We start from the raw sequence: 16,276 nt of genomic DNA on the forward strand, positions 1-16,276 counted from the left end.
ACAGTAGAGTTGAAGGGACATGAGAAACACACAGGGAAGATTTGGTGAATGATTAGAAAAGGGAAGGAGAAGGTGAGAGAAGAGTAAAGGGTGTTATTTTATGAAATGTGTGGCTGCTGGATCATGGTGCCTTCATTAGAAGAAGGTACTGGAGATGATGGGCTAGGTGTGCGGCACATGCCAAGTTCCTGCTTGGACACGGTCCATTTGAAGTGTTTCAGGGAAATTTATATGGTGGTCTTGATAGATAGTTGTATGCCCGGATTGACCTTGAGAGAAAACTGTCTGCAGTAGCGCTATCGCACGGGAGAGGAGGACAGCACCAGGAAGGAACGAAGAGTGTGGAGAAGAGAGCGCCTACTTCAGAATGCCGAGAGCCCTCAGTATTTGGAAGACAAAGAAAGGGAAGAACCTATAAAGATGACTGATAAAGAACAGCCAAAAATATAGAAAGAAAACAAAATTTCTTGAAAAAAAAAGGAGTTGTTATCTGCACCAAATGATTCAGTGGTCCAATAGCACAAGAACTGGAATATGCCTATTGGATTTTTGGTTTTTTTTTTTTTTTTTTTTTTTGGTGCTTTTAATGGGAGTGGTTTCAGGGGTATGCTCACATAGCTAGTTAGTTGAAGACCTGAGATTTGAAGCCACGTCTGTCTAAGTTTAGAAGCCACATACGCTCTGCCTGGAAGGGAACATTCCATTTCCTCGACTTTCAGATTCAATCAGCAGATGTTATCAGACCTCCAAGAAGTTTCTAACAAAAGTAATATTCTTGTATATTAAGGTGAAAATAGTTTCCAAATCAGTAAATGTCATTATGTCTTGAAACAGATTCTTTATTGATGCGTGAGGATGAGTAATGCTACGATTTATTTCAGGATCCATGTCACGGAGCCATCTTAACACTGAGTCTATTACACAGGAATTTCATTTTCTTATTTCCATCACAAGGACCCAGAGCAGATTCAGATAATAATCTATTGCAGCCGGGAAAAGGATGCAGAGTGCTGGAGGAGCCTACTGCCGGGGAGATGCTCTTTGGGCAGAGACATGAACGCAGTGAGGAACAAAGCCGTGGGCACATTCAGTGTGAGGGTTTTCTGGCAGAAGGAATTCAAGTGCAAAGACTCGAAAGTGGAAAAGGATTTATCAAGCGGAAGGCGAAGCAAAAAGACTTAGAGACATAAGGCTTAATTCTGCAGTGGAACCCTTCAAAAGCCTCAAAGGAGGAAGTTTCTAGCCTGTCTTTTTTCAATATTAAAAAAAATCTATTTTGAAAAAGAAATCTTACATAGAAAAGGTTCAAGTACAGTACAGCAGTTTTTTCCTTTGGAACATTTGGGAGTAAGAAAGTTGTTGATGTGGTCCCCCACTTTTTTAATGTGTATTTTCCTCAAAAATTGGTCTCAGGGACAACATTTTGAGAAAATGTGAGATTTTCTCAAGAGTTTTATTACTGAGGGTGCCTGGGTGGCTCAGTCATTAAGTGTCTGCCTTCAGCTCAGGTTATGATCCCAGGGTCCTGGGATCGAGCCCCATATGGGCTCCCTGCTTGGCGAGCCTGTTTCTCTTTCTCCCTCTGCCTGCTGTTCTCCCTTTTGTGCTCTCTTTCTGTCAAATAAATAAATCAAATCTTTAAACAAAGTTTTATAACTGTGTTCATTAAATGTATCTAAGAAGAATATTTATTGAACTTAGATTATATAAGAAATAATATATCAATATTTATCAAAAGTGGGTATGTTACACTGTTTTATTAATAATACTTAATAATACTAGTCGAATACATGAACAAATGAAGTACTTTTATTTCCTCAGATTTTATAACATAATGTTTTTAGCTCAGGCAGTTTAATCTGAATGCAATATCCCAGATGTCCTAATTGTAGTATCACATAATTCAGCATTATTATTACTTTTTAATTACTTTTATAAAGAAATAAATGTCAGAATGATGGCGTATTACCTTAGTGGATTCTAATCATAAGATATTTATTGTTTTACATTTTTATTAGTTTTTTACAGTCACTAGCATGAGTAAGGGACTAAATGCTAGAACACTGCAGTGCTGAAGCTTCAAGTGTGTAGATTTGTTAAAAATAAGAAGCTTAACTGTAATTTTCACTAGCAACTCATGTGCTATTTAATAATGGTGTTGTTTGAGGTTATGGTTACATGTTCTGCTTATCTTCAAGTGTCTTTATATTGGTTCTAGATGATTATATATGTTTATAACATTTACTTTCCATTTGGAGGATTAATTTAATTTTTGATTTTGTATTTTCCTTTACAAAAGTAAATCAATATTAGTGAAATATTTGTAGATCTTATATATAAAATAGGTTGTTCATTTATTTATTTAAAAAGATTTTATTTATTTGTCAGAGAGAGAGAGCACAAGGGGAGCTACAGGCGTTAGGAGAAGCAGACTCACCCTCTGAGCAAGGGTCCTGATGTGGGACTCAATCTCAGGACCTTGAAATTACAGCCTGAGCCAAAGGCAGACTACTTAACTGAATGATCCACCCAGGCGTTTCTACAAAACAAGATTTTTAGCTAAGGCTCTGTATTTGTTCAGTTGATTTCCTCAGAACTGAATAGGTGAGAAATGCTGTATTTTATGTGATCATTCCATTGACTGTACCATCCGACTATATCTCATAAAGTCGGCAATCCCTTTCATTTATAATCTTGGATACTACCATGGACATTTGGGTATTGTTATTTTCAGTGTGAACTATAATGATGGCTGTGGCATTTCCTGTTGCTGAAATAGTTGAACTTAATTATTTAATAATATCCATAATCTTGGGGCACCTGGGTGGCTCAGTGGGTTAAAGCCTCTGCCTTCGGCTCAGGTCTTGATCCCAGGGTCAAGGGCCCCACATCGAGGGCTCTCTGCTCAGCGGGAAGCCTGCTTCTCTTCCTCTCTCTCTGCCTACTTGTGATCTCTGTCTGTCAAGTAAATAAATAAAATCTTAAAAAAAATAATATCCATACTTTTGAGTCTGCATTAGGCTTCAAGCATTGGTTTTTAAGTCATGATCCCCTAAAACTGGCTCCTTGAGGTAATTTCTGAAATTTTGATTGTTTCTCTCACGTTGATGCTAACACATGGTAGGATTCACCAATCCAAGCAGGTCTAAGTACCTCATCTAGGCGTACCTGATTCAAGCAGGGTGCCTGTCTTCTAAAAACTGTGTGTCATTAGCACGTATGGTAATGCATGAGAAGAAAGAGCAATAGACAGGTAGGAAGTGATGATGCTAGTAAACAAAGCCACAAAGAACACGACTAATTAGCAATGGAGCTTGAATCTCTTCTCACTGATTATGGCTCCTCCCATTGTCTGAAGGCGTTTTTGTGCTGGTCATGGATATAGTCCATTAATTTTTTTTTTAAAGATTCATTCATTCATTCATTTATTCATAGAGCAAGCAGGGAGGGAGGGGCAGAGGCAGAGGGAGAGAGAGAGAGGATCTCTAGCAGACTCCTGGCTGAGCAAGGAGCCCGACTTGGGGTTTGATCCCATGACCCCTGAGATCATGACCTGAACCAAAATCCAGATTGGGACCCTCAACTGACTGAGCCACCTGGCCGCTCCTGTCGTTCATTAAGCTTAAGAAATGAATAACTTTGAAGGAGTTGTGATGTTCCTAAAAACACCCCCAGTCCTTCATGATGTTGTGATGTTAGTTCAGTGGTGCCTTGTTGACATAACTAATATTTTTCATTTCCTTCCTTGAGTCCCTCTTTGTAGCTGATATGCCAAGGAGGATATATCCAACTCCCCCTTGAATGTAACTGAGGAAAATTCACACTGCAGTGTTTGTCACATTTCTTAGGAATTTGATTTGTTCATAACAAACGCGCAGTTTTTTTCTGGATGGCTTTTAGTGGCTTCCTATTTAGGTTGTCGTCGAATATCTCCCTTTAGTGATCATGCACGTGTTATACCTGTCGTGGCAACAGCTGCCTATACTGATCAAACTCGTCCATTGCCCCTTTGAAGTTTGCAGCAACACAACACCCTGGATTGGGATCATTTTCCTCCTCCTTGTGCGGTGCTTCTTGAATGTTCTGTGACTTTAAGATATCTTTCACTAGAGTTTGTAGACCTGGTTTGTACCCCTTAGGCAGACAGTATAGTGGTTAATAGTGTTAATAGTGTGGATCTTGGAGCCGTTAATCCCTGACTTTGAATCCTGGCTTCACTGCTTAGCCCCTCACTGTTTGTGTGATTTGGGGCAAGTAGCCTATTCTCTGGGTGTCTGTTTCTTCATGTGCATGATGTTTAATTAAAAACAGTAATAGTAGCTTATCACCCACGACCTTCCGTGAGGTTCCTTTTTTCTTTCTTTAAAATATTTTATTCATGTATTTGAGAGAGAGAGAGAGCATGAGCAGGGGAAGCAGCAGAGGGAGAGGGGGAAGCAGGCTCCACCCTGAGCAGGGAGCCCACAAGGCTGGATCCCAGGAGCCTGGGATCATGACCTGTGCTGAAGGCAGATGCTCAACTGACTAAGCCATGCATTTATTCCTGCTGTGAGTTTTCTATGGCTGATGTGTTAAAGGACGTTAAGCAGTTCTTGGCACATAATAGGTATTAAACAAATACTGAGTAATAAGCTCTAAATATTATTAAGTAAATCAGTATTAGTGTTACTTGTGTTACATGCACTGGTACTGAAAAAAATACTTTCTAGCTCTTTGCACCTGCCGTTGGGATTGAGGCTGCATGATTAACCTTTCCTTACATGCTTCCTCTTGTTTCTGATTTATGCTCCAATTTGTGTAGGGTGTTTTATATCATGTTTAAAGATGATCTTGTGAGCAAGCCACAACTCACGTTTGACTCTCACGAGCATCCGTGGGCTGGGCGAGTGTCCGCGAACATGCATCTCTCTATTTGGACCTGTGGGATGACTCTTGCGCTGTTTTCTAATGTCGGCAAGCCTACCTGGAGGTAGAGGTTGGTGCACTTCCTAACAGTTTTCTGTGTAACCTTCCCACACATCAGGTTTCTAATTTTAAGGGCTCAAAGAAGGGTGAATATTTTAAATTTCAAAGAGTTTGCAAGTAGCAAATATGAGTTTATTTTTTATTTTTTTTAATTTTTATTTATTTATTTATTTATTTTAAAGATTTTATTTATTTATTTGACAGAGAGAGATCACAAGTAGGCAGAGAGGCAGAGAGGAGGAAGCAGACTCCCTGCTGAGCAGAGAGCCCGATGCGGGACTCGATCCCAGGACCCTGAGATCATAACCTGAGCCAAAGGCAGCGGCTTAACCCACTGAGCCACCCAGGCACCCTATTTTTATTTTTTTAATATTTTATTTATTTATTTGACAGAGAGAGATCGCAAGTAGGCTGAGAGGCAGGCAGAGAGAGAGAAGGAGGCAGGCTCCCCGATGAGCAGAGAGCCTGATGCGGGGCTCGATCCCAGGATCCTGAGATCATGACCTGAGCTGAAGGCAGAGGCCCAACCCACTGAGCCACCCAGGTGTCCCGAGTTGTTTTTTCTTTTTTAAGATTTTATTAATTTATTTTTGCAAGATAGGGCGTGGGGGGCAAGCTAACATAAGCTCACTAACAAGGAGGGGGTAGAGAGGCAGAGGGAGAAACAGACTCCCAGCTGAGCATGTAGCCCAACAAGGGACTTGATCCCAGGACCCTGGGATCCATGACCTGAGCTGAAGGCAGATGTTTAACTGACTGAACCACGCAGGTACCCAAATATGAATTAATTTATTATCATCACAAAACATCTAAACTTTGGGGCGTGTGGGTGGCTCAGTTGATTAAGCACCCAACTCAGTTTCAGCTCAGGTCATGATCTCCAGGTTATGGGATTAAGCTCCACATAGGGCTCTGCTTCAGATTCTATCTCCTTCTCCCTCTGCCCCTCCCTATGCTCATGTTCTTTCTCAAATAAATAAGTAAAAAAAAAAAAAAACCTAAAAAAAAATTTAAAGAAAAAACCAAAAAACCTTGATCTAAACTTTGTGCTAGGTAAGTGGACCGTATTCATGAAATGGACTAGGTCTGTTTCTGAAAACAATAGTTCCCAGTCTGTTAGGAGACACAGCAAATTTTGGTATGTTTTGTGTCAAGAAATACTATTGCCCAGTATTTATTTCAAAAATTTAAAGGTAAGATCATATTAATTTAGTTTTAAGAATTTTATTCACAACCTAGGTATGAAAAAAATCAACCTTGGAAATCACTGGTCAGTTTGTAGCCCCCCATTCACACTGGTCAAAGAAACAAAATAAAGGCACCAGCTGTACTATCCTCCAACGATTTCGTTCACTTCTAGATCTAGCAAGAGATATTAAAGAGCAAGTTGAACTAAAAAGGACATACTTCTGTGTTACAAGGCCAAGAGTAAGCATAAGAGTAATACAGAGAAAAAAAGCACGAGATTAAACACTGTTATTTTTTATGGTCAGAGGACTCACTGTCATCACATGTCATGAAAATTCTTATTAAAGTGTATTAGAGGGGCACCTGGGTGGCTCATTGGGTTAAAGCCTCTGCCTTCGGCTCAGGTCATGATCCCAGGGTCCTGGGATCGAGCCCCGCATCGGGCTCTTTGCTCAGCAGGGAGCCTGCTTCCTCCCCTCTCTCTCTGCCTGCTTCTCTGCCTACTTGTAATCTCTGTCTGTCAAATAAAATAAATAAAAGCTTTAAAAAAAAATAAGGTGCATTGGAAAGAACTTAAACTACTGAATTGGCTGGTCGAGACTGAGTGTGTGCAGGAGAGGAACAAGAAAGTGGAATTTGGCTTGATGAGGATGTCACTGGCTTTGTACTAAGTAACCCCTATCAGCTCAAGGGATGAACAAAAGCACCTCTCCTTCTGCCTTCATAAATCTCTAACCTACTCATGTCAGATTCCCCAACTAGGGCAGCAGAGAGGTCACCCTGACATAAGCCCAGGGACAGGAGGCTCTTTCAGATTTATGTAGGTTTGAGTAGGTTCTGTTTTATCTTTTTTCCATCTCTTTTCCCCAGCTCCTATCAGAATGCCACAGGGAGGCCTGGCTGTGTCCCAGGAGCCAGACAAGGGACAACTGAGCTTAACATGACAAAATTAAGTCCAAGTTTATTAACTAATCGTGGCAATTGGCATCAGAGTTTGCCGTTCTGGCTGTTTCTATGTGGATCGAACACCAGTAATTGATACATTTCTCTTGCCATTCCATAGCACTAATCCTATGATAGGTCTACTCTTCTGGTTAATTTCTAGCTAAGGTGAAATCACGTTTAGAACTTGCATGGCACCTCATGCAATAGCACTGTTCATTCATGTAATAAATTCTGAGTGATACTGTGCGCGTGTGTGTGTCCGTGTGTGCTCATGCATGCAGGTATGTGTGCACGCTTGTGTTGTCTGTGTATGTGACAAAAAATTTTTGAAGGCTGATCCCATAACTTTTTTCCACTCCATGGAGAGGGCTGAAGTGTGTGCACTGGCAACTCTCACATGGGCCTCGAGGCTATAAATTTTCAGTTGGACGATGAAGATGTATAGAAGGAGAATATCAGCCTTCATGGAGGAAGCCATATGCCAGTGCACAAATGCACAGTGAAGTTTGGATGTTTATGGGAACGATTTCACTCATTTATTCATTCATTCCCTTAATATTTTTTAAAAATATTTTATTTATTTATTTGAGAGAGAGACACACAGCAAGAGAGGAAATACAAACAGGGGGAGTGGGAGAGGGAGGGGCAGGCTCTTTGCTGAGCAGGGAGCCCCATGCAGTCCTGGGATCATGACCAGAGCTGAAGGCAGATGCTTAACTGACTAAGCCACTCAGGTCCTCCTCATTCCTTTAATATTTATAGAGTACTCCCTTTGTGACAAATACTGTCCTAGACTCTGGGGATACAGTGCAGAACAAGGAAAAATCTTTGCTCTCATGAGGTTTTCATTCTAAGAGGCAAAGGGATAGACAGTAAAAGAATGGGAAACATTTGATAGCATGGTCAAGGAGGAATTTGGTTTGACTCAGGAATAGAGTCTATGATAGGACTGGGGAATAAAGAACTGGAAAAGTCACATATCGGGGATACCATGAAACACCTTGAATGTCAGGCCTGCTAAGCTCTTTTGGAGCATTTCTAGGAAACACTAAGTACTCTTTTTTATTTATTTATTTATTTATTTATTTTTAAAAGATTTTATTTATTTATTTGACAGAGAGAAACCACAAGTAGATGGAGAGGCAGGCAGAGAGAGAGAAGGAAGCAGAGAGCCCGACGCGGGACTTGATTCCAGGACCCTGAGATAACGACCTGAGCCGAAGGCAGCGGCTTAACCCACTGAGCCACCCAGGTGCCCAAACACTAAGTACTTTAATTTTCAAAGAAATGAGAACTGGTACTCACTTTCCCGACCAAGGGTCTTTTCTAGAACCATGTATGGAAGCACACTTGAACTCATGCTTGACAGCTAAGTGGAAATGGTCATTCTATATTTAGACACTGTTGCATCTTGAGTCATCATTTAACTTTATTTAATTTCTAAATGTCCAAGAGGCTAATTTTGACAGGAGGTCTTTAAGAATTGCTTATAAAGTACTTTCAAATCACATTTAACTATTATTTTTCCTGTTTTACTAATGTATCTCACTGAAGTCTGTCCACAAAGGAAACTACAAGATTCATCCACTTTTTAGTTGTTTTTGTCAAAATGACTAAATACAGTTTAAAAAAAATGTGTCATTTCTTTACTTCTATATTAAAAAAAAGTCAAAATAGATTTATCTGAAGTATTCTCAGCTATATAATATTTCATTAAATGCAAATTCAGAATATTTTGTCTCACAGAATTTTTATGGACAGCTTTTTTAAATATTGTAATTTTTTTTAAAAGATTTTATTTATTTGACAGAGAGAGATCACAAGTAGGCAGAGAGGCAGGCAGAGAGAGAGAGGAGGAAGCAGGCTCCCTGCTGAGCAGAGAGCCCGATACGGGACTCGATCCCAGGACCCTGAGATCATGACCTGAGCCGAAGGCAGTGGCCCAACCCACTGAGCCACCCAGGCGCCCTTAAATATTGTAATTTTAATTTTATTTTTTTTCAGTGTTTCAAGATTCATTGTTTATGCACCACAACCAGTGCTCCAAGCAATATGTACCCTCCAAAATACCCACCACTAGGCTCACCCCACGCCTCACCCCCTCCCCTCCCAAATTCTCAGTTTGTTTCTCAGAATCCACAGTCTCTCATGGTTTGTCTCCCCCTTTAATTCCCCCTAACTCACTTCTCTCCATCTCCCAATGTCCTCTATGTTATTCCTTATGCTCCACAAGTGAGTGAAACCATATGATAATTGACTCTATTTGCTTGATTTATTTCACTCAGCATAATCTCTTCCAGTTCCATTATGTTGATATAAAAATTAGATATTCTAATTTCTGATGGAGGCATAATACTCCACAGTATATATGGACCATATCTTCTTTATCCATTCGTCTATTGAAGGGCATCTTGCCTCTTTCCACAGTTTGGTGACTGTGGCCATTGGCAGTATAAACATTGGGGTACAGATGGCCCTTCTTTTCAATACATCTGTATCTTTGGGGTTTAATACCAAGTAGTACAATTACAAGGCCATAGAGTAGCTCTATTTTTAATTTCTTTTTTTTTTAAGATTTTATTTATTTATTTGACAGAGATCACAAGTAGGCAGAGAGAGAGGAGGAAGTAGGCTTCTTGCTGAGCGGAGAGCCTGATGTGGGGCTCAATCCCAGGACCCTGGGATCATGATCTGAGCTGAAGGCAGAGGCTTTAACCCACTGAGATGCAAAGGTGCCCCTCTATTTTTAATTTCTTAAGGAATCTCCACACTGTTTTCCAGAGTGGTTGCAACAACTTGCGTTTCCACCAACAGTGCAAGAGGGTTCCCCTTTCTTCACATCTTCTCCAACACTTTTTGTTTACTGTCTTGTTGACTCTGGCCATTCTAACTGGTTTAAGGTGGTATCTCAATGTGGTTTTGATTTGAATCTCCCTGATGGCTAATGATGATGAATATTTTTCATGTGTCTGTTAGCCATTTGTATGTCTTCTTTGGAGAAGTGTCTTTTGCCCATTTTTTTTGACATGATTATCTGTTTTGTGTGTGTTGAGTTTGAGGAGTTCTTTTTTTAAAAAAATTTTTGTTTTTTATTAACATATAATGTATTATTAGCCCCAGGGGTAAAGGTCTGTGAATCACCAGGTTTACACACTTCACAGCACTCACCATAGCATATACCCTCCCCAATGTCCACAGCCCCGCCACCCCTCTTCCCTACCCCTCTCCCCCTGGCAACCCTCAGTTTGTCTTGTGAGATCAAGAGTCTCTTATGGTTTGGAGTTTGAGGAGTTCTTTATAGATCTTGGATATCAGCCCTTTGTCTGTAGTGTCATTTGTGAATATCTTCTCCCATTCCGTGGGTTGCCTCTTTGTTTTGTTGACTGTTTTCTTTGCTGTATAGAGTTTTGATCTTGATGAAGTCCCAAAAGTTCATTTTTGCTTTTGTTTCCTTTGCCTTTGGAGACCTATCTTGAAAGAAGTTGCTGTGGCCGATGTCAAAAAGGTTACTGCCTATGTTTTCCTCTAGTATTTGATAGATTCCTGCCCCAGGTTGAGGTCTTTTATCCATTTTGAGTTTATCATTGTGTATGGTGTAAGAGAATGGTCGAGTTTCATTCTTCTGTACATAGCTTATAGACAGTTTTAAGGCATGTGAGCTGCAGTGGAAATTCTTGTTTTGTTAAGATTTTTTATTTTTTTTAGAAAGTGAGAGCAGGGGAAGGGACAGACAGTGAGAGAAAATCTCAAGCAGGCTTCCTGCTGAGTGTGGAGCTCAACACTGGGCTCAATCCCATGACCCTGATATTATGACCTGAGCCGAAATCAAGAATCAGATGCTTAACTCACTGAGGCACTCAGAAACTCTTGTTATCTTAATCAGTGATTTTTTTTCCTTGATACAAAAAGTATTCTTTGAACAATACTAGCTTTTCTGTAGCTCTAAGCATCTGTATTTATCCTAGAAGATCTTACAGTTTGGAAGTCTTATAAGATAGCTATCTGGAGTATGTCTTATGAGAAGAAAAGAGTTTGCATAAACTAAACTGACAGCAAAAAATGGGCAATACTGAACTTATTTGCTGACCGTGGTAGGAGGGACAGGCCTGAGTATGGAGTGGTGGGGCTGGATTGTGGATGATATTACAGATTAGAAAAAAGAGAAAAACATGAAAACAAAGCAAATGAAGTAGAAATGGTTTTTTTTTTTTTCAGTGTTTGATAAGGACACACTGTCCCATGAAATCAAGTTATAGCACCACACTTGTCAATTTTGACAGTTTTATAGAAGCGGCAATTATAAAACTGGACATTAAATATAAGAAGGAAAAAAGTTGTCATTGCCTTTTTTTTTTTTAAGGATTTTATTTATTTATTTGAGAGAGAGAATGCAAGAGGGAGAGAGAATCTGAAACAGACTCTGTACTGAGCATGGAGCCTGATGCAGGGCTCAGTCTCATGATTGCGAGATCACGACCTGAGCTGAGACCAAGATTTGGGTGCTTAACCGACTGAGCCACCCAGGTGCTCCAGTTTTTAAATTTAAATGTGCCTCAGCATACTTTTTTTTTTTTTTAAAGATTTTATTTATTTATTTGACAGAGATCACAAGTAGGCAGAGAGGCAGACACACACACACACACACAGAGAGAGAGAGAGAGAGAGAGAAGGAAGCAGGCTCCCTGCAGAGCAGAGAGCCCAATGCGGGGCTCGATCCCAGGACCCTGGGATTATGATCTGAGCGGAAGGCAGAGGCTTTAACCCACTGAGCCACCCAGGCGCCCCGGTGCTCCAGTTTTTATGAAATTACAGAGGGTACTCTTTAAAAAGCAATAGACAAGGTTGAATATAAAGTTATAAGTATAGGTTGAGTGTAGCCTCCAAATTATTGCGCTGTTTTTATGTGTTTTAATTTCATTAAGTGTATGGAATAATTTTTCAAAAAATTTGAGACTGGGGGGTGGATGATGGGAGATGCTGCACAGTGGAGTTTACAGCAACCAGGTCTGAGGGACTAGTTGCTGGGCAAGCTGTCAAGAGTCCAATAAGGAGAGAATCGTCTGTGTTAGTGGGGCTGCCATGACAAAATAGTGTAGGTTGGATGGCTTAAACAGCAGAAATGTATTTTCTCAGAGTTCGGGAAGCTAAAGGTCTGAGATTAAGGTTCTAGCTTGTTTGGTTTCTGGTGAGAGCTCTCTTTTTGGGTGCCTCCTTGCTGTGGCCTCACATGGCCTTTCCTTAGTGCCGTGTGCAGGGAGGAGGAGGGGAGGAGGGAAGGGGAAAGAAAAAGAGAGCAGGCTAGACCTCTGGTGACTCTCCTGTAGGGACACTAATCCCATTAGCTCAGGGCCCCACCCTAATGACCTGCCTTGACTTTAATTATTTCTTCAGAGATTCCCAACTCCAAATATAACTACACTGGGGGGAGGGTTAGAGTTTTAACATATGAATTTGGGGGAGGGGCCCAAACGTGTAGTCCATAAAATATAGTAGAAGGAATGATGCATCTAACTGAAGCAGAGGAAAGAACCATTGTACTACACCTGGATAATAAATTGGGCTCTTAAAAAAAAAAAAAGGGAAACAGTAGGTAATATGAATTTAAGTCAGCAGGTAATCTCTTCAACATCTTAAGCCTATTCTCTCTTAATTGGTGTTTCTGTTTGTTAAAGTGGTGTCAGACCAGTGAGGGCAGGAGATGGGGAGAGATGTAGTCTGGGGGCTAGAACATCTGCTGTACTTTGTATCACACTCTAGATTTTTTCCCCCCTACACTGAAGACTGATTTTAAACACCACTTTTTATCCCTTGATGCCTGGCTGGAAGAAGTCACAAAGTGTGAGTTCTGGACTGGAGCTGGATTTAATGGCACTAGAACTACAGACTGGGTTCTTTGAACTGTCAGCACATATATAGGAATAATAAAAAAAAAACAAGTGGAAAAGTCACAAATCCTGGAAGCAGATTGTTTTAAATATGAGAAGGAGATGTAAACCTTATTACTGGTTCAAATTAATAACATAATTTTCCCCCAAAACTGCTAAAGAATTTTATGTTAATTCCTTTTGTATTCAAGTGAATTTAAAATGATTTTATCCTGAAAATTACCAATATCTTTGGGATAAATGGAGGCAGCTTATTGGTCACAAACCAAGGTTGGTATTTTTATATTAGATGTTCTGCTTTGGTCCATGTAATGTACAAAGAGCAAAGGTCACAAAATCATTTGGATGATGATTGTATACATCATCGGTACTCTGTTCTTAAATGGTTTGTGCCATTCTTCAATTCTTTGTTTCTTTTCAATCATGCCATGCTATCTTTTTAAAAAAATGGAGATGTAGTTGATACACAATGTTCCATTTGTTTCAGGTGTGTAACAGAGTGATTCAGCAAGGCTGTATGTTACACTGTGCTCACAAGTGTAGCTATTATCTGTCACACATACAGCACTATTAAAATACCATTGAATGGGGTGCCTGGGTGCTCAGTTGGTTGTACGACTGCCTTCAGCTCAGGTCATGATCCTGGAGTCACGGGATCGAGTCCTGCATCGGGCTCCCAGCTTCACGGGGAGTCTGCTTCTCCCTCTGATCTTCTCCTTGCTCATGCTCTCTCTCACTGTCTCTCTCTCAAATAAATAAATAAAATCTTAAACAAAACAAAATAACCTCCCCCCACCCCCCCAAAAAAACCATTGACTGTATTCCCTATGCTGTGTCTTTCATCCCCATGACTTATTCCATACCTGGAAGCCTGTAGCTTTCACTTTCTTTCACTCATTTTGCCCACTCCCCTCCCTCAACACCTCCTCTTTGGCAGTCCTCAGTTTGTTCTGTATTTATGGGTCTATTTGTGCCATATTATCTTTAATTAAGTACAAAGACCTTTCAGTTCACATCACCCAGAGATCATTTCACCTACTGTTCTGTTTGGCTGCCAGTCTCTTGTCTCTCCTTCAGTAATGTGAGGGAAGAGATCTTTGGTTTGTTGCCTTTGCCAATAATCAGAATGTTGGAGAGCTGAGAGGCAAAGCTGTCATGGCATCTTTCATATGAACCACATCAAAAGAACCAGGGTGGGGGTGCCTGTGTGGCTCATTCAGTCAAGTGGCTAACTCTTGATTTCGGCTCAGGACATGACCTCAGGTTCTAAAGTGAGCCCCGCATCAGGCTCCACATTCAGTGGTAGTCTCCTTGAGATTCTCTCTCCCCTTTCCCCTCTCTCTGCTCACGCACACACTCTCTCTCTAAAATAAGTGAATAAATATTGTTGTTGTTTTTAATATCTCTTTTTAAGAGATTTTATGTATTTATTTGGCATAGAGAGATCACAAGTAGGCAGTGAGGCAGGCAGAGAGAGAGGAGGAAGCAGGCTCCCCGCCAGGCCTGATGGCAGAGGCATAACCCACTGAGCCACCCAGGGGCCCCATGTTGTTGTTTTAAAACAAAAAAAGAACCAGAGGCACCTGGGTGGCTCAGTGGGTTAAAGACTCTGCCTTTGGCTCAGGTCACAATCCCAGGGTCCTAGGATCAAGCCCCACATCGGGCTCTCTGCCTGACGGGGGAGCCTGCTTCCTCTTCTCTCTCTCTGCCTGCCTCACTGCCTACTTGTGATCTCTGTCAAATAAATAAATAAAATCTTAAAAAAAAAAAAAAAGAACCAGGATCTCTCTTTGTCGATTACTGCAGCAGTTCTTTCCATGTTAGCAGCTCTCATCACTATACACAGGGCACCAGAGTCAAACTTGATGAAATCAGTAATTTTTCCAGTCTCCAAATCAACCCAAATGGTTTCATTTACCTTGTGAGGCATCATCCAGGGTCAGCAGATGAGGGACTCATTTTGTGCCCTAAAAGACTTTCCTCACTTTGCACAATTTGTACTTGGCTTCCTAGGGTATAATACAAGGAACAATGGAGGACCTTCCGTGTCATACATGAGATAGGAATTCTCTTCAGTGTTGCCGGCGCTGGCAGCATCCGTATCGGTTCGGACCTTGCTGCAATCTTACTGGACTGCTGAATGCAGACCTTCTTCATCTCCTGTCTGAGCATACTTCAATTGTGTTCCTTGGAAAGCGATGAGGGGAAGACCTTCTCTGAGCCTGTGGGAGCTGGCAGGTGGACGAGGAGCAAACGCACTGGTCCGATTGTCAGCAACTGCTGCTTTAGAGCCCCTGCGCGTTTCAGGTTCTTCTGGGACCATGAGCCGTGGCTGTGCTGACCGTGAAAAGAGCAGTCTTCAGTTTTTTCCTTGTGTACCTTTTCTTTTAGTTCAGCTTGGTTCTTAAATCTACTTTGTTTTCTCAAAATGGTAGAAAGGGGAAAAAATAGCTCCCCATCATTGAGATCCTTTCAAAATGGAAAAATCAAGAATTCTCAGTGTCCTAAAGTGTAACTGGACGAACAAGTATAAATGCGAACTTTTCTTCCTTCCTTCATCCTTTCATTCCATCGTAATATGATCAGTTTTTATTGAGTACTTTCCACGTACTGAGCTCTGGATAAAATGCGGTCTCTTGGAACCCCCATGAGTCTACTTGCATGTCGTACTGTGACAGCTGCCATCCTGGAGATATGCACAGTACTCCTGGAATGCTTACGGAGCATTTTTCTAGAGGAGAAAATTTCAATCGGTTTCTAGAGAAAATGGCGTATGGGGTGAAAGGTGAATAGAGTCAAGACACTCAAAGGCTGGGAGTTCAGAGATGACATCGTGTGCTTGGGAGCAGCTGGTTCAGAGGCAGAGAAGTAGCACTGAGTGACACCTGAGCAAGTGACAGGTGGTGCAGAGGAGGGTCGTGTGAGGTGAGAGGAACGGTTAGGATAGGATTGTTGCATGCCGTGCTAATTTGGCATTTTCTCTTGAAAGCTCTCCTAAATTGTTTAAAGGGTTTTAACCATTGGGTCGGGGTGATCCGCTCTGTTTTTCGAATGACAGTGCCGGTAAGACTGTGGCAAATGGACTGAGGGTGGGGTGTGAGAACTGTGGTCTGGGATCAAGTTAGAAACTATTGTCACAATCCAGGCAAGAAGTGAAGAGGTCCTGTGCAAGACTGCTAACTGTTTCCCAAAGACATGAAAACAAATCTCTTACACAATCCTGGGCCAGATGCTTTAAACAGTTATTTAGAGGAAAGCAGATAATATCTGCTTGCAGGCGGTTTAGTTACTTT

At 41.1% G+C, this 16,276-nt stretch overlaps 2 pseudogenes; both read right to left on the minus strand.

Annotated features, from left to right (window-relative positions):
• Nucleotides 1–4,002, minus strand: part of LOC123389020 — a 51,761-nt pseudogene extending 47,759 nt beyond the window's left edge.
• Nucleotides 4,003–14,014: 10,012 nt separating this feature from the next.
• On the minus strand, nt 14,015–15,306 carry LOC123389021 (annotated as a pseudogene).
• Nucleotides 15,307–16,276: the final 970 nt, after the last annotated feature.

The sequence above is a fragment of the Mustela putorius genome, unplaced genomic scaffold, assembly GCF_011764305.1.
Source record: "Mustela putorius furo isolate JIRA1106 unplaced genomic scaffold, ASM1176430v1.1 tig00003942_pilon_pilon_pilon, whole genome shotgun sequence".
NCBI lineage: Eukaryota > Metazoa > Chordata > Mammalia > Carnivora > Mustelidae > Mustela > Mustela putorius.